The sequence below is a fragment of the Xenopus laevis genome, chromosome 7S (genome assembly GCF_017654675.1).
Source record: "Xenopus laevis strain J_2021 chromosome 7S, Xenopus_laevis_v10.1, whole genome shotgun sequence".
Lineage (NCBI taxonomy): Eukaryota > Metazoa > Chordata > Amphibia > Anura > Pipidae > Xenopus > Xenopus laevis.
In genome coordinates this window covers 62,365,124-62,384,676 of record NC_054384.1, presented here as the reverse complement: position 1 = coordinate 62,384,676, position 19,553 = coordinate 62,365,124, and the positions used below count along the sequence as shown (strand labels likewise).

At 35.0% G+C, this 19,553-nt stretch overlaps 1 protein-coding gene across 5 annotated transcripts in view; it reads left to right on the top strand.

The window, feature by feature from the left end:
- The window catches only part of pknox2.S (PBX/knotted 1 homeobox 2 S homeolog), a 404,889-nt gene that overhangs the window by 134,642 nt on the left and 250,694 nt on the right, over positions 1–19,553 (top strand). For all 5 annotated transcript variants that reach the window (XM_041571316.1, XM_041571317.1, XM_041571318.1 and 2 more), the window contains exon 4: positions 18,795–19,047. The gene's annotated coding sequence lies outside the window, so the exon portion shown is untranslated. The remainder of the gene's footprint in view (positions 1–18,794; positions 19,048–19,553) is intronic.

Here is a 19,553-nt window from a genome sequence, read left to right as displayed (position 1 = left end):
CAAAAACATAAAAACAGGTTAACAGGTGATAGGGACCTTGCAAAGGTACACTTCATTGGGGCAGGGAGTGATGTGAGTGATGTATAATTTCTATAATTTCTATAATGCACTGCAAAATATGTCTGCACTATATAAATAAGAAAAAGAATAATACATGGTAAGAGTTGAAAATAGGCTAGCTAAATGCAACCTCTTGACTAGCTGAAAGCTTTACCTACTGCTAATAAGTTTGAAATATTAAGTATCAAATGGTATTTAGAGATTATTGGACACTACTCCAATGATGTGTTGCTCTGCAAAATATGTAAGCACTGAATACAATACAAAGTCTTGGATCAATAAAGAAAACATGCTTGTATGGATCTGTATTCAAAGAATGTTGGAATGTTTGAGGACACAATTGATGTATGTGAGCTGAGGATGTGAGATTGTTTTGCATGATGTGGCTCCTCCCTTCACAGATCATTATATTCCCTTTAATAATGCTTCTCTGTGCTATGCCTTTTTCTTCACAAGCTTAGTCCCCCAGGGGGTCCCTGACAATAGCCTCAAACATCATTAAGGGCTTACTGGAGTGAAGAAGAAAGAATTTTACATATTTTAACAGTAATGGTTTAATACTGTGTATGAATTCACCTGGCAGAGGAAAGGGGGAAAGCTGTGAGCCATAGCTGAGATAAATCTTCCATTATGATGTAAATGAGTTTAACAACGTAGCTGCTTTAATTGACCGTCACTGGTTTTCCTAATATACACCAAAATACTAAACATTTTGTGTATTTGTTTATGCAAATTTTTCACCAGTTTTCCGCTTCCTTGTATTTTGCTTATTATATTATCATAGAAATTGCAGAAATATGTTGCTGAATTATTTAAAAATGTACTCCTGCGGAGATGCTCTTGGCAATATAATTTTGCACAAAATTTCAACAGAACTAAGCATTTTATAGCAATACCTCATTTTTAGCATACTAACAGGGGAATGTAATAAAAGTCGCAAAGAGCAAAATAATTCGCACCAATAAGACTAAAAATCCACATCTCGCAATGTAATATTGTTCCTTAAACTGTTATTGCATTGCGAATTTTAATTGCGCATTGCGAATTTTAATTGCGCACTCATAAGAGGTGCTTGAAGGTGTAATCTTTTGGAGCAAACATAACGACTTTTTCAGTAAGAAGTTTTATTACATTGACTGCGCATTGGCGCAAACTATAAAATTCGCAAACGGTCTTTCACTGTCGGAAGTGGTCGCTAAACAGTTTCCGGGCTCGCAAAAGCTATATTAAATTCGCACAAAGCAAAATTTGTTTGCGCAAAGGCATAACTTTTCGCATTGCGAATAGTTTTTCCGTTAGCGATTTTTATTACATTCCCCTGATAGTCAGAAAAGTAAGCTCTTCAATCATTTAAGGAATATGGTGGGTTGGGGTTCAAATGTGGCCCTCCAAAAGATTGTTTTATGGTCCCAAAGCTGTGCAAGAGCTCCACTGATTATTTTATATAAAAATTTTATTTTATAATTTGATTCCAAATTTAAAAGTATCAGTCAGGTCTATTAATTGGCCAGAAAGACAAATACGATATTTCCTAGTGAAGTCCAAGAATTGTCTCCCTGCACAGAATTTGCTTTTTTATTAATTAAGACAAAATCTAAGAATTGTATACAAATACATTTAGCACAAACTTTTTTGATGACTTTTTGGAGGTGGATATATGTCTTTTGAAACAAATCCCAGTGGCCTCTTAACCAATGGCCGCCATAGATTTGTCAGTCACTATATACAATACACGGAGGCCGTTTCAAAGAATTTGAAAATTTAATTTAAGAAAACCCATTTTGCATAAAATCCCCCCCAAAAACATTGCAAAAAATGTTCTATAACCAGGCACACCTAAGCTAGTGAGAAACTTGTTTACAACCAAACTGTTTGGTTATAGCATTATGCCAGTTTTTTATTTATTACACTGTATACCCACTTGCAACCAATAAATGTAACAACGAATTAATATAATGGCATGAGAGTTATATCTTTAGCACAGAGTATTTTAACATTCAGTTATGCGCAGGACATTAGGATCTCATCACATGGACTCCATCAACTCTGCTTTTCTTTTCCAGTGATATCTGGTGGTCAAGGAGAGAGGGTGTGTTTTCTAATGCTTAAAAGTTGAATAGCTTGCATTATAAAGGTAGAATGGCCCACTGGATATTATATTTTTGCATTTTTGTTTGCTGCACCATTTCTTACTTCTTTCCAATTAAGAAACTTGAATCCCAAAATGAGCTTTACTTTTTTATATTTTAATTCTGTTCTGTTAAATGTGTCAAAAATGTACTTGTTTCTCTTGCATCTACAATAAAACCTGAGAACTTCATGCTGGTAAAATGTCTGTCTGGTCGCACTCACTATGCAAGTGTGAAGGCTTAGTAAGAGAGCTAAATCTCTGAATACATTTGGATTTTTTTTATAAAACCCTGCTGTTTGCTGGATAATTTTTATGCTACATATGCAGAATATAGAGAGAGATAGATGCCATATAAACTGTGAATGGTTGATTCCAGTGCTCCCTTTCACATATGTGCCCTGTATTCTGCACTTGCAGCTGATTTTTAGGGGTATATTTATTAAAGAGTGAAGTTAGATATCTCCACGGTCTGCTAGAGTGAAATTCCGCCACTCTCCATTCATTTCTGTTGGACTTTGAAAGGCATATTTATCAAAGGGTGAATTTTCACTTTCACCCATTGATAAATAACCTTCTAAAAATCTCATAATGAATGGAGAGTGGCGAAAATTCACTCTAGCAGACTGTGGAAATCTCTAACTTCTAACCCATCCAAAATTGAACAAGAGATTGCTACTATGCAGTGCCACCAACATGAGAGAAGTTCAGCAGCCCTGCTGCCGGAAATGCATCTGCAGTGTCTCGATGATAGGAAATCCAAGCAGGCTGCCCCCTAGCACAAGCAGTAGTAACGTCTGTATCAATTAATCCACAGTGCAGTCACAGGAGAGAACCTCCTTTCTCCCTCTTCTAAACTTACCTGTGCAGTAATCTGGCAAGGTGCTACTGCTGCTGTGACAAATAAAACTTAAAATACAGTATAATATCATATGTGAACTGTTTCCTTTCAGGATCTAGTGGAACATTTTTTACATACAAAATATATTTATTTATTTAAGTTAAAAAATATATTAGAAAGTTACTGTATTGACTTCTGTTACCTAACTATTATGTTAAACATCTATAAGAAGGTCCTTTTTCAGCATAAAAACTCCATATGTGTGTGATACGAGTCCAGGGTAAGCTGCTTGTTAGCTTGTAAAAACATTTAAATGCCAATCTTAGAAAGTATTCTGGCATCAGCAATGATGCTCAGAATACCTTGTAAGACCAATACGTTGATCTTTTAAAAGTATCAGAGTCAATCACATGAGGAAGACACATCACCTTTTTATTTCGCAAGCTACTAAAATTGAACTATAAACTCTGTGGGAATGGGTGTTTGAGTACCAGCAAAAAAAAAAAAAATATATCAAAAGTCTAGTGATTACAAAATGCAAGTTGCAATAGTTCAAACCTATCCCTATTTGGCCAGATAAATACATTAAAAACATTTTCTTTTTTTTTATTATCTGCTTCTTTTGCTATAATACTGACAGCTAAATATCAGTTACTAACCTGGCAGGGATAAATCATTCTGAACAAGATAATCTTCAGCATGTGAAGAATTTAATCTTGATAGGCCAGGTGCTCAGTTTTTATCCTTTGACAGCTCAAGTTTAGTTCTGACCTTATAGAAATGAAATAGAAAATATCACGTTTCACTAGATCAGCTGTTATAAAGCACTATCTAAATTACAATGGTTGGCCTTGTGTAACCACTGGGTTCCCCTAAAAGTTAAATATACAGTATGGCTCCTGGAAGTGACCCATCACCATGCACCAAGAAATATATATATTTTTTTACTGGGAATTTACTCATCAAATTAGAGGCATATACATAAGTATTTGAAAATATACATAAAATCACTTCTTTTGACTTTCATTTGAAATGCAATACTTTACAAAAACATCATCATCATTTATTTATATAGCGCTGTCAAGATACATATGCTTTTACATAGAATTGAAACAGCTTAGGGCATTGTTAAATTGCCCCTGTCCAACTGTCCTCGCTTTTGATATTATGAAATGGAAAGCAGCCTGGCTGACACACATGGAATGGTGACAGGCAGTCTTTTACACATAAAATTCTCATGCAGTTTGGCACAACAACAGGCAGGGGCATTTTGTCCCCCTTTTTTTTCCAGTAGAAATTAGTGGTGAATTGTATGCCTAAAAAGTAATGTAACCTTTTAATAGTTTGTTTGCACAAGCAAAAGACTGGTAATCTTTGGAATATGTATAGTTAACTGTTAGCATAAAGATAATTGATAATGCTAACTTCCATCCGAGGTGCCCTTTGGTTTTTTCCACCAATGTTTTCAGGCATATACTGTATATGTGATCAAGTATAATGTATATTTGCAAGAAAAATGTGTCTTTCATGCCAATGATGTTCATGGAAAGCCTAGCTACCTTTCCTAACACCTTTGGAGATGTAGACCATGGCTGCTGGGCAGTGAGCGGGGATTACTTATGGTTGCAACATTACAATGTATTTTTCTTGAAGTCAGCTAGGAGGGATTGCTTTGGTTTTCATACAATCTCTTGGTACACAACCCATCTCATACAGGACACTGATTTGCAGATTCTGTGTGGTCTAAAGTTCTAGATCCATGTATTATATTAGTAGCAGTACAAAGGGCTGCTGTACTACAGCTATGGGATTCTTATCCAGAAAGCTCCGAATTATGGAAAGGCCTTCTCTCATAGACTCCATTTTATCCAAATAATAATACTAATATTAAAACAGTATATTAAAACATTGAACCTTGAACTTAATCCAAAGCAGCCTATTTAATATTTACATGATTTTCTAGCAGACTTATGACATGGAGTTCCAAAATATGGAAAGATACATTATCCGGAACACACTATGTCACAAGCATTCTGGATAACAGAATGCCATTTGTGAATGCCATTTGTACCTGTACTGTACAAGGCTCCACTGCACCTTAGCAATGCACCTTCTACCTTAGTGACAGGAGTAGTTGCAAAGGATGTATTGATGATAGGTCCAGGAATAATATGTTTTGCAATATACAAGAATAATATGCAATAATATGCAAGAACTTTGTTGGGCTGTTTTAGTAAGTACAAGTTTGCATGTGTGTTTGCTGCTAGCACTGAAGCTTTTAGTTGAGCCTACGCAGTCAGTTATCTCAGAAAGAGCAGTATTAAGTACTTCTGCCTTGCATTACATAACACACTGCTTTGTGTGAAGCATACATTTACTAAAATCAGGAATTCATGTTATTCTTTAGATTCAACTTCATGAGATGCTCATTTCCTTGTGAAGCATACATTTACTAAAATCAAGAATTCATGTATTTCTTTAGATTCCACTTCATGAGATGCTCATTTCCTTGTGAAGCATACATTTACTAAAATCAAGAATTCATGTAATTCTTTAGATTCAACTTCATGAGATGCTCATTTTCTGGAAAATTAGAGAAAAAATAACAATAGATGTGTTTTGACTGAAACGTTCTTTGTTTAGCTTGAAAGCATGTAAACCGCGTGTGTGTGTTTAAAAATTAATTAAATTTCTGGCTTTAATAATGCTAACCAGGTCAGTGAGGGAAGATCAGAGTTCAGTATTCCGATAGGAACTATTATTATTTATTATTATTTATTATTATTAACATTTATTTATATAGCTCCAGCATATTTCACAGCGCTGTAAAGTAAATGTGTTTATACAACTAAACCACATTAATTACTTACATAGAACATATGGAGTTGCATACATCACAACCAATACCGGCTATGGGGATAATGTAATAAATGTCTTAAAAGTCTTAACGTTTGCTACTTGTTTATTAACCCATAGCAACCAATCAGCAGGTAACATTAAGGTGAATATTCATCAAAGGTCAAATAATAGAGGTTTTTTTACCTCGAATGAACTCAAATGATCTCGAAACTCGAATGGTATCTTATTTAAGAAAACTCGAACTAATATTACCGACCCAAAAACTCAAATTGAATTTGAATCGAATTCAAACTGAACTTGAATGTCAGGAAGGCTATTAACATCTCCAAATGGCTCACTGGACCTTGGCCTTCGACTTCTACTTGAACTAGTCAGGTTTTAGTTGGTGTACTATCGAATTTGAGTTGTTCCCAGGGTCGAGGTATTATAATTCTCGAATTTGAGTTTGGATTTTTCCCAACTCGAATTTGTGAGTTTTGGCCAAAAATTCAACTCAAAATTCGAATTCGAATTTACCATTCGAACCTTAATAAATCTGCACCTTACTGATCAGCTGGGGGTTACTAGATGTGAACAAACACAAGGTTTTTTACAACATTATCCAGAGGATATTTTAAGATAACAGAAAAGTGTCAATCCAAAAACCTATACTACTTGTCAAAGCTTGTCAGATTGATTTTGTCTGTAGTAATAGGATTTTAAAGTTAATTTATTTTTGTGGGATCAGTGCAGTGCATTTTGCAAAATTCAAAATATATATTACATGTCCTCTTGGTGTTGGACCACCTCTTGCACCATTCAGAAGCTATATTTTGATGTGACACTCGCCTGTCTGGCTTCTGGCATACATATAACTATTAAATATTTCTGGAGAATTTAACATTACTTTTAACCTTTGCAGTGACATTTCCCATCTGCTAACCAAATGGTAAGCGGAGCTCTTGAGATCTACATTGTAGCAAATCCTTTAATTAATTAGTTGATGGATAACTTTGAAGAACTACACATTTAATTCATGTAATAGAATAAATCCTAGTTTGGGTTAAATACTAACTTCTGATAATGACTCACCTCTCCTGCCTCCAGTGGTGAAAGAGCTTAGCCAACCACAAGTGTAACTGTTTTTCAGTCCTATCTAGCATGGGTTATAATATTCCCCTGATCTCCTAAAATGCACTCCCTTTCATTCTCTCAATTTATGTACTAAAACCTCAGGAGTTGCTGATGTATAATAATTTTTTCCATTATATTCTTGCAGTGAGAATGTGACAATCACTTTCCACATGAGTCCTTCATTAGATATAAATAAGAGAAGTTAATATAGGTACAGAGTGATCAGCATTAGCATCCCATTGTATTCCTGGGAATCAATACACAGTGACATAGTAAGTTAGGTTGAAAAATGACAAGTCCATCAATTTCAACCTTTTTAGTTTATATATAAAACCTGCCTAACTGCTAGCTGATCCATAGGAAGGCAAAAAAAACCCATTTGAAGGCACTCCACTCCAATATATACTGTACATCTATTCTTGCCAAACGGGAATAGAAATACAGTATATATGTCTGTAAATATTGCCCTTTTACATCTCTTGCCTTGAACCACCATTTTGTGATGATCTCTGTGCTGCCTCAGAAATACTGCAGCTCTAACCGGAAGAAGCAAAAGACAGAACTTTGGAGTTGTGTGGCTCCCTTAAAAAAAAACCTTGTCACGAAATAATAGGGAGTTTTTTTTTACTATAGTTGCTTAGAATTATTTGTAATGAATGCTGAGCATTTTTGCAGTTGTATAAAATATGGGTACGGTGTGTTATCCAGAAACCCAGTATAGGTATGGGATCTGTTATCCAGACAGCTCCAAATTACAGAAAGTTTGTCTCCCATGGACTCCATTTATCTAAATAATCCTAATTTTAAAAAATGATTTCCTTTTTCTTTATAATATTTAAACAGTAGCTTGTAATTGAGCAAAACTAAGATATTATTAATCCTTATTGGAAGCATAACCAGCCTATTTGGGTTTATTTAATTTTTTTCATGATTTTTTTAGCAGACTTAAGGCATGAAGATGGAAATCCGGAAAACAGCATTCTGGATAACAGGTCCTATACCATACCTCCCAACTGTCCTGTTTTGACAGTTCAACCCACAGTCACAAATTATTATTAACATGTATTTATAGAGCACCAGCATATTTTACAGCGTTGAATTGTTACTGAAATGTCCCAACTTTTTCTTTGATCTCCTGCACTGAACAACCAGAACAAGATACAATGTTTCTAACTTAATTGGCTTTTGGCAGAGAGCCCATACCAGTCAGCAGGTGCACTTTCGATTTTGTAACAATTTTGTAACAATTTAAGATTACCAAGGAAGCAATTGTAACATTTTAAGAAAAGCAGGTCTATTGGGAGATCTTAGACTCACAGCTTAAATGGCAATTCACCTTCATTAGCAAAACTGTAATAACACATAAAAGCCACATAAATGTGTTCAAACTTTTCACAACCTGCCAAATTTTGTAAAATGAATATGGGAATTAGAATTTGCTTCACTATGCGCGCCAAATCTTTTTGTCCCTCTTTCTAATTCCAAAATGTTGGGAGGTATGCTATACTTGTATCAACAAAGCTCCAATACATGAGAGAGCCATTTGTATTAGTCCTGTTTAACAGCTTGAGTTTTCGACTGACTGATTTCTTTATTTTTTTTTTGAGATTTTGAGAACTCCATAAATCAAAGTTGATGTGGCAAACTCACATATTTTTTTCTGAAGCTCTATGGCATAGTGATCCAATTACAGAAAGATCTAGGATCTGGACAACTGTGGGAATTCTGGAAAATATCATAGGATTTAAAGAGCATACCTGCCTGTAGCACTAGCCGTACCAAGATATACTATTGAATATGATTTCTGTGTATATTTATTATGTGATTTGTCTTCCCTGTGTACAGCGCTGTGGTTCATTAACAGTGCTTTACAAATAAAGTTATACATACATACATACATACACTAAACAATAAGGGGCAGATTTACGAAGCTCGAGTGAATGTTCGAATTTCAAAAAAAATGTGACCATCGAATAGGCTATAATCGACCATTTGACTTTGAGTAGAACGATTCGAAGTAAAAATTGTTTGACTATTCGACCATTCGATAATCGAAGTACTGTCTCTTTAAAAAAAAACTTAGACTTCATACTTCGCCAAATTAAAGCTATCGAAGTGCAATGTTAGTCTATGGGGACCTTCCAGAACACTTTTCCGAGTTTTTTTTGGTTGAATAGAAATCCTTCGATCAATCTCTAAAAATCGTTTGAATCGTTCGAACGCAGGGTTGCCAAATTTGTTGAAAAAACGTCAAATTCGATATTCGAAGTTCGATTTTTATTCGACCGCAGGATTGCCAAATGTATTGAAAAACTTCGAATTCAATATTCGAATTCGAAGTTTTTTAATACGATGGTCGAATTTCGAAGTTTTTTGTACTTCGAAATTTGACCCTCGATAAATCTGCCCCCAAGTGTTAGAAACACTAGCAGTATGTTTTATTGTTATTGAGTAGTTGTCTTTTATATGTAAATATCAATAATATAGCTTGCATTACAGTAAAACACAGGAGAATCCTTGAAGTGTTTTTGCAGAGAATAGTATATCTTGCACTTGGTATTTTGAATAGCTATTAATTTGTCTGTTTTCCTTTGCATTCTGGTTAATCTGCTTTCTCCTGCCTGTGTATTTTTCTCTGTAAGTGGCAGGGATTTGTGCTTTAGTTGCCTCACTAACAGCTGCAGTCCAGCTGCTGGCATCCCTGCTGAGGGAGAGTGTTAAAACCTCTCAGGGGTCAGAGCTGTGGTATGTCGGTTTCTATAGCAACCAGCCAAAGGGCTACTTTCCATGAACAATTCCCCTACTCAGCTTGTCCTCCTGTTAGCTTAACTAAAGGGTATGCAGTTCTGGGAGAAGGAAAAAGCTTGTTGAGGTCTCTTTAATAAAAGTTAGAGGGAGAAAACAAGACACTGTGACATGACTTTGTAATTATTTAATTGAAACAGAACAGACTTACTGTTTTATTATATCAAATTCATATACTGAACTGCTTCCACTAAGTACCTCATGTAGTGTCTCAGACACCCAAGGTAAGGCACCCACTTCACCTTTCCATAGATTGTAAGCTCTATAGGGAAATTTCATTTATTTTGCTGATTGCTAATGTTATGCCCAGGACCCATTATCCCGGAGAAGATAATATTAGTGATGAATATATGGGGATTTTTAAAAGTATTTATAATTAGCACAACATGTTCCACAAATGTCATGCAAAAATACAAAGAATAATCAAAACAAGAGGCCCTGGCCAAAAGAGTTTATGCTGGCAGGAGCCTGACTTGGGCTTAGTTGCTAAGGGGTGCAGAAAGTTGAGTTGCTCCTTACTATTTCCTTTGGGGATATACAGCAGACATCAGTTTCAGGCTATTGATCTGTGGCTGCTATAGTGCCAGACAGCTTAACTGCTAACCCCGGGATGCTGTGTCCAAGGGATGACATAGCAAGAGTCAGTATCCCTGTAATGCACAAGCAGGATATACAGTTTTAGGTTCCAGTCAAGGGATAAAAAAAAGCATTTTCACCTTCTCCTCCAAGCAGAATAGGGGTATCAATTCAATCAATTGTTTTGTTTTCCAAAATCCAAAAACACTGACAAGTAGACTTAATATAAACTGCTGAATAGAGAAAATTGATTTCCAACTAAAAAATAAAATACCTAAAAATTTGAATACACTCATACACTTCCCATATATGATGCATTTATTGGTCAACAATAAGGCAACATATTGGGGCAGATGAATTGTTATTCATACCTGGGGTTCAGACAACTCTTTTTAATAATATGCAAAAGAGATTGTAATCTCTCTTGCATCAATTGTTTTCAAAATCATTCAAAAAATTAATAGTTCCATCAGTGAAGAGCTTTTTAAAAGCTACAACGATTGTTGGACAAAAAGTAAACAAATCCAAGAAAACTTGAGCAAGATTAACTCCTGGTACTAATTGTAACAAATCTGCCCCTAAAAATCAAAACTAATGTTGCGCACCAATTTCTTAATGACTTACCCTGATCCATGCAAAGCTGTGGAATAAGGTTTAAGACACTGGATCATGCAGGGTTCTAATTACACATGAACCACACTTAAACCTGATATGATTCTGAAAGTTCCACTCCATTACTAAAGAAGCTGTTGTATTAGATATTGCTAAAACAGAGTGCTATCCAAAAAGTAATTTACAATTATTAAGGGGCAGATTTATCAAGGACCGAATTAAAAATTCTAATTTGGTCAAAACTGTCAAACTTGACATTCAAGTTTTTTTTCGAGTTTTTAAAATTTGATTCAAATTAGATTTGAGTTTTCGAGTAAATCCTATTCACCCGAGTTTCAAAAAATTAGCTTTTTATAATAAATTTAAAATTCATGGAAGTTTATAGGAGTTTTAAAAAACTCACATGAATTAGAAATTTGACCCTTGATAAATATACCCTCCCCATGTTACCCTGGAAGGTTAAATAATTCTTAGAGACTGCACACATCTCACTGACTGATTTTGGTAAACACTGCCAAAAAATGTTGTGAGGCTCAGTCTGTCCCAAGAGCACATTTGCTGGTGTATACCCTGTAAATTCTAGTTATTTTCATTTTTAATGAGATCTTTATACATGAAAAAATTCTGCACAGGAAAAGTTGTGTAAAAAAACGAATCGTACTACTTTTTCAAACTGTCACTCGAAAACGCAACTTTTTCAGATTGTCACTCGAAAAGCACAACTGTTTTGAGTGTTACACAAAAATGAATGTTAAAATATCCAAAAACTTTGAGAATCATGAAGGCAAGAAACATCTTCCAAATATCTGCCATTGACCTCTGCATGACTTTGACAGATTTTAGTTGGAGTATTTTTGGATTTGTATCAGCGGTGGAGCATAATAAGTCCCAAAAAAGTCTTCTTTTTTGTGGTTTAATAAATTGCCCCCTTTCTTTTCTCTTATTTTTCAAAATTTTTGGTCCTGGTCTGTTATATATTAGGTCTGCTGCAATATCTTAAGGTGAGAGGAATAGTAACTTAATAGTAATTAAAAAGAACAGCAAAAGCTCCCTTAAAATATTGTGTATTCTGATAATTTTTGTTTTCATCACCCAGCCTCCATGCTCTTGATTATACTGTATTGTGTTGACAGGAAACAGGAACAACAAATTGCAGTTAAAAGCAGTTTTCTCACTGCACTTTATTCTCAGCACTTCAGCTTTCACATAAATTGTACCAAAAACAGTTGCTCTTCTCTGGGTAAACAGATGAATAAATTCTAACTGCCTATATGGGTTTTTTCCACCCAAAAGCAAAAAACATGTACAATACCTTTCCTTTCGCTGCACTTTGATGCAGCTCTCCAGAGAGTCACCTTCTCTCACCTGTCAGTACACAGACATTCACAGCACCTGCTTCCCCACAGGTTCCCTTTTTCACAAGCCCCTTTGCTCTCTCTCAGGCTCCAATAGCCTCTCACACAGAGGTAACAGCCAGAACTGTGTCTCTGCTCCAGATACATGACACAGCCCATAGGTATGGACACACAGCCCTAATAGCAGCTCTGACCTCAGTTGGCACTTAATTAACTGACTGTAAGGGAAGATGAAAAGCCATTCTGTCCGTGTGTGTGTGTGTGTTTTACTAGAAAGGGCTGTTTTTCATCTGGAATTTATAATATTTGTTTCCTTTTATAAAATCCAATTTCATTCTTCGCAGGTGAGAAGAATCAATTAATCAGGCATGACGGGAAACCAATGTGATGAGTAAAGAAATGTACTGTGGTTTAATATCATCTGTAACTGCAGAATTCTGAGAATCATTTTTATTTGTTCTTTTGCAGTCCACATCCTTCTATCATCAAGTTGGTTCAAAGTTAACCAAAATCTATTATCTTCCATAGAATGGTGCAATTTGGATCCTATTCTATCAGACTTTAATAAATCTGCCCCTAAATAAATCTTGAATTTGTAGACCTTTTTAGAAATATAGGAAAACCATGAATTTTTTGAGATTTGTGGAAAAAAATATCCAATTCAATTATTAGTAAATGGGCCCCTAAGTGTTAAAGCCACAAAAGCAGCTAAGGCAAAATGACGTCATGTAAAATTTGTTGAGTCCTATAGAAGTAAATGGGAGCTGTGCTGATCCTATTGGACCACTTTAAATCAATTCAGACTCCTAGAGGTTTTCTAATTTTTTCTTTGGTAGAAATCGTCCGAAAAACCTAAAATGTTTAGAGGTTTTCAAAGTATTGGTATTTTTTTACCGCACCAGTCAGCACCAGTCAGCACTTTTTTCACTCATACTTTTTATATTCGGATCTTTTACAAAAATTCGATGGCAATCGTGGTTTAGGGGTTTGTGAGTATTACAGTATATAATAAATAAGCCTCCACTTCTACATTTTGGCAGTCTACTGTCCCTGGCAATTAAGGGGGGTTATTTATAAAGGTCCAAATTTATCTCAGTATTTCTAATATCCAACTTCAAGCAACTCCGAATTCGTGAATGGGACCTTATTTATGGGACTGTGATGGGACTTTAATAAATCTTGAATAATTCGTAGTTCTTTTTTTTTTTTTGCTCTGAAAACTACACATTAATTTTTTTCAAGGATCAGGATGTTATTTACTTTATTTTATTGATGTATTTTCCTTTTAGAACTATGCCCAGTCACACAAACCAACCTACAAATATTGCTAACTAGATGCAGTGTCAACATGTTGTCTTCTGACTGTTATGCAGAATTTATTTTTTTTACATGAAAACAGATTCAGTTTGATTTTATTGCTGGCCCTATTTTATATCTACAGTATGTTTTTGCCCATGCATATCTGAATGTCCTTATTTAATGAGCAGTTACTGTGCTGTTTCAGATATCTGTCAAAGTAATGCCGCATATTACCCTTCAGTATTTCACCCACTAGCCTGTCAGCATAAACTCTTTGTTTAGAATTCCTCTTTCCCTCTTCCTTATATTAAATCAATTAATGCATTTCAACAATGTAAGCCCCCTCTTCATTCTATTTCATGCTATGTCTTATAGTAGTGTCTCTTTCAGGACCACACATGCAGAATTGTATAACCAGAGTAATTAAAATGCAGTGTCGTCTTATTCTATCCCTCAGCACCTAATCCAGCTGGCTCTGAGAAGAGGCAACTCATTTAGAAAGCTAAAAATATGAAGACCAGCAAAACTGAACATATACCACAAATTAAGAGTCTTACAAATAATGAATAACAAAATAAATAGTCAAGTAGCTATAGTAGGTAGTGAAAAACCTTTTCAGAATTCCCTTGATCAATAACGGAAAAGACTGCAGTTTCACATTACCAGGCAGAAACCTATGACCAGCTGATCTCTGTAAAATAAGAAGGGAAATCTGACACTGGCTGGATTTCTGCCTTTCAAATCAACTTACTTGGGACATTTATGTAGATAGTGCTTAATAAGGATATTGGATACATCATAGAAATCCCAGTTTAATACTGTACAAAACATTGTGGATTCCCTATTTAGAATTATGCACTCTGTTCTCCTTCACCTTTACCGATGACTCACTTTAAGACTTTTACCTCTGCAGCTTTGCAATGAAGATCAGCAATATCCAAAAAACATTTCTATCTTACTGCAGAATACCTCTGGCACTGCACTTTTCCCTCAAAGGATGCCAAAGAATTTTGCTTTCCATCTCAAAATGAGAATTTTATTAAAATAACATATCAGATGCTACCACCAGTGAATTCTTACTTGTTACAGATCCTTTATGCATAAAAAATTATTTCTAGGTTGTGTAATTAAAAATGAATTCAATTATAGTAATATGAGAATTACTAGCTAATCAAATTGTAGCACAGGTATGGGATCTGTTATCTGTAACGTTTATGACATGGGGTTTTCCAGCTAAGGGACCTTTTTGTAATTTGGATCACCATACCTTAAGGGGCCAATTTAATAAATTCAAATTTTTTTCATGAATCGTATATTTACTCTAAACATTTTGGGTTTTTTAACCTCTAATACAATAATTTGACAAGGAAAAGTAGTCGAGGTCCTATAGAAGTCAATGGGAGCGGCATTGATCCTATTGGACCTTTTTTTTAAACATTCAGACTTTCAGTGGTTTCAGATTTTTTCAGACGTTTTTAGAGACAATCGTAGTTTTTTTAGTGTATCCTTCAGCATTTTTTAATTCAACTTTTTACATTTGGACCCGTTAATAACTTTCATGGTATTTATGGTTTTAGAGAAATAGAGTTTATTCATGTTTCATAGATTTCTAAAACCAAAGGCCTCCTTGTCTGCTAAAAATGATTTAAACATGAAATAGCCCCAATATAATTGCTTTGACACCATTATGGTTAGTACAAGGATCCAGTGCAAGGTACTGTTTTGTTATTACAGAGAAAATGAAAATCATTTTTATAAATTTATAATTATAATGAATTCTATAGGAGATGGTCTTAATTAGGAGCTCTTTGGATAACGTTTCCAGATAGGGGATCCCATACCTGTATTATGCCATAATTTATCAACTTAATTATTATGAAGTCCTACTACAGTGTACTTGGCTATTTTTTTAGATCCTCATTTTTCTCTGTTCTGGCCATACAGTATATGCATTGTGGTACCCACTAAATATATACCACTATATATGTAAGGATAAATATCAAAGTAGCATTTATGTTGACATATTATAGAAGAGACAGGCAACTTGATCCTCTCAAGATATTATTGATCCAAATTTGTTGATAGTTGGCTGTTGGGATTTCTTGGACAGGCATAATATCAAAGGCTATTGTGATACCAAATTCTATAGTTATTATAGAAATGGGTATATATCATTTATGTGAGGGTATGGAGGGGTGTGTATGGATGCAGGGTTTTATTTGGAGGGGTTGAACTTGATGGAAGTTGTCTTTTTTCAACTCGATTTAACTATGTAACTCTACCTGGAGTCACATTTCATAAGTCCTCCTCAGATTTGTTGCATGCCATCCTGTTCCACCTGTGTCAACCTATTTGTCACTATCACAAAAAATGTGAAAATAAATGTGCTTCACAGTAACCTTATAGAGCTCTGCTAAATTTCAGGATGCAATGTGTGATGATGATCAATGTAAACCACTGGTGAGCATACCTCAACAGATTTGCTTTGTCTGGGAGTTGACTTAAGGTTTACACACTCAAGGCCGAGTGATTGCGATTTCATTGACACTCACTTGTCTGCCAGGGCAAGTATGATATTTACTGCTTGTACTGGCTAGCCCAAATTCTTCTAGAGGTGAATTTTGATATTTGTGAAAAAAATTTGCCATGGGCAAACTCACAGGTTTCACTGCAAATCTGTTCATGGTGATTTTTCTTTCCGCTCATAGCTAGTGTAGACATGTTGTTGCTTAATATTCCCCGAATTCAAAAATAAAACATTGCAAGCGATTATGGTACTGTTCTGTATAAATAATATTAATACAAGTAATATGGACCAACCATAGCACTTTTACCACACTTTTTTAAAGAAAAAACAAATTAACTGCACCTAATTTTAGGGAAGCTTCTGCATGGCCAGTGTTTACATGTCACACTTCTAGCTCTAGTTATAACTTAACAGCTACAGTCCATGCCTTCATTTCTTTTGAAACAGCTCACACTCATGCATGCCCTCATTCTTTCTCACCTAGACTACTGCAACTTGCTACTAACTGTCCTAACTTTAGCTCTTAAATTCCTGTCTTCATACATTCCTGTCCGACTCCTCCATTCCTTTATAAATCACTGAACCTCAAGAGACCATCTTCTCTCAGTTTCTTCAAAAATAAACTCAAAAACTACCTCTTGCAACACTCACATAATATCTGCCTCCGTATGGATACTAATGAGACAATGACAACCACTGTAAACTGCAGCAATTAATATAATTTTATGTTAATAAATTACTCACTTATTTAAGCTCTACAGGGCTGGGGCCTCCTTCTGCTTGTCCTTTTATACTTAACACATAAACTTGGACATAACTGTACTTTGTATTTTTATTGTATTGACCCCTGTTTTGTTCTATTTATGTATTGCTCTGCTGTACAGGGCAGCGTAGGCTAGTAGCACAATATAAATAAGGATATACTTCCATTCATACATGCAATAAATAGCTGTAGTTCAAAAAACATCTGGCCAGTTCTGTTTACACAGAATCAGAGAATCCCATAGTGCACTGAAGGGATTAGGCAAGTAACAGAGTATCATGTTACATGCTCATTCAACAAAAGGTCATGAAACTGGGGTTCTCCATTAAATTCAGAGCAAGAACACCCAGGGTCTAGTTCCCCTGTCTCATGCACATTGCCCTTACCTAACATCTAGTTTCTGTGTAATGGCGAGGCAGGGGGAACAATTGTGCATGCATAAATGTACGTACTGTATGTATGTATTATTAAACTTTTAGGCTTTTTAGTAGGGATGGGCGAATTTGACCCGTTTCACTTCGCCAAAAATTCGCCGCAGGCGAAATGTCGCAGACGCGAATTAAAGTCTATGGGCGTCAAAAAATTTTTGGCGCGCAGCGAAATTGTTTTGACGCGTGTCTTTTTTTTTGACACACACCACCATATAAGTCTATGGGCGTCATTTTTTCGGTGAAACAAGGCGAAAAAATTCGTGGCTGTGCCGCCTGGCAGTTAAATTTTGCCTGCTACAGTGTTAGAGATGAGTACTACAGCTATGCCTGCTAGTTTGTCATTGAACGTTATAGCTGCTTTTGTCCAAATTATATTGTTATATGCATCTTGTTTATAGACTGGAGCCCAGCAATTCATTATACAAGATAAGTACTGTATTGTAGCAGCAGCTCAGCTAAAGGTAGCAGCATTTGATACATAGGTTCAGATTTTCTATTAAGTCCTATGGGATTTTTAGAAGTATATGTATCAAAGAGCTCTTTTTGCACCCTTTGATAAATCCAGCAGGAATGTAATTACTATATAGGTCAAATATGCCCAGATCAATGGTAGCACCAGCAGTAAATACTATACAGTCAAAATGTATTTTTATGGTTCTTGCCCAATATATTATTGTTTAATGATTCATAAATTAAGAGTGGTCTAGAAAGGGAGACTTCTGCAGGGCTAGAATAGGTGTAAAACATTTTTGGAAGCCAGTGCTGCCTATGGCAGAAAAAATATTCATCCCTAGGAACCAGTTTTGTTGTGGGGCTTTTATGTTTGTGGCTATGTTGATAATTGTTCAATATGAACAAACTGAAAATTCCCCTTCGGTTTTTGGAGTGATGTAACTAATTTTGAACATCATTTTTAAAAGTCTTTTTGAGCATTGCATAGATAGCAAAGTGGCAGCAAATGTTACCAAAGACCCATTTTCTGTATGTGTGATGTGTTGCAGGCAATAATGGGTTAAATTATAATACGTTTCTGGATAATTTTGCACTGGAAACATTCGGATAACCAAGCTGAGACCAATCACACTGCCAAAATGAATGTAAGATCCTTATTTTACATGCCACAAAGACATCTGCTAAACAATCTGTGATAAGACACAAACAATTTATTTATTGTCAATTAAAATGTTGCTAGTATGGTATTTACATAAAACAATGGACAAATCATAATCTTTATAGCACATTAAACAGAAATTTATCTCTTAATGTGCTTGATAAACTAGGCCTAGATTTTTTTTCATAACATTAAAATATATACACTTATATATATTTCTCATGATGTGTTAACATCTTCAAAATGGCAATCTTGTTTACTGCTATTATTTTTATTTTATTTTCTTCTTTTTACCTTGTTCCAAATTCTTTAAGGATGGGATGCTGCATATATGTATTCAGACAAAATTGATCGACATTCAAACAAGAATTCCAGTTCCAGTGCCAAAATATATTGAATAGAAGAACTCATAGAAGAACTACAGAGTCTCTAAAGCAGCAGAGGCTTCCATTGGCTAAGTTATGAAAACTGTTAGAGCACTTGTTTGAATTCACCAAGCAACACGTTTCCAACCAAGCATCTACCACATATAGGAACATCTCCCCTCGCAAGATCAGATACAGAATGGTCAGTACAATTCACCTTTAAGCATTATCCAATAATAAGACTTTATATAATGTTTGTTTAGTGGAGGTATAGGGGATTATTTTTGACATTCCCAGGAAACATAGATGTCTTCCTTATTTAGCACTTATTTTTTAAATGTTTATTAGATTCCATTGCTCAATTCTGGTTATTGTTCTATAAATGGATATAGCAATGGAATCAGCTCAAATTATAGCTGCTTTATAGGATCACCATAACATTTGTTTTTCAACTCATTATTTTTATTATTTTTATTATTCAGCTACTACTGTACTTTCATTTATGTATTTTTAAATCAACCTATAACATGTAAGTATCAATATTTATTATTTTCTGAATTTTGCCACTAGGTGGAGCATGCATGGGTATTCACTGGGTATTCTTGTCATTCCCACTGGGTATTCTTGTCACTCACTCTAAAAATACTTAAATATGTCAAACCAGATAGCCTTCATAAATTTCTTAAGGACAGAATAACATGGAAAATG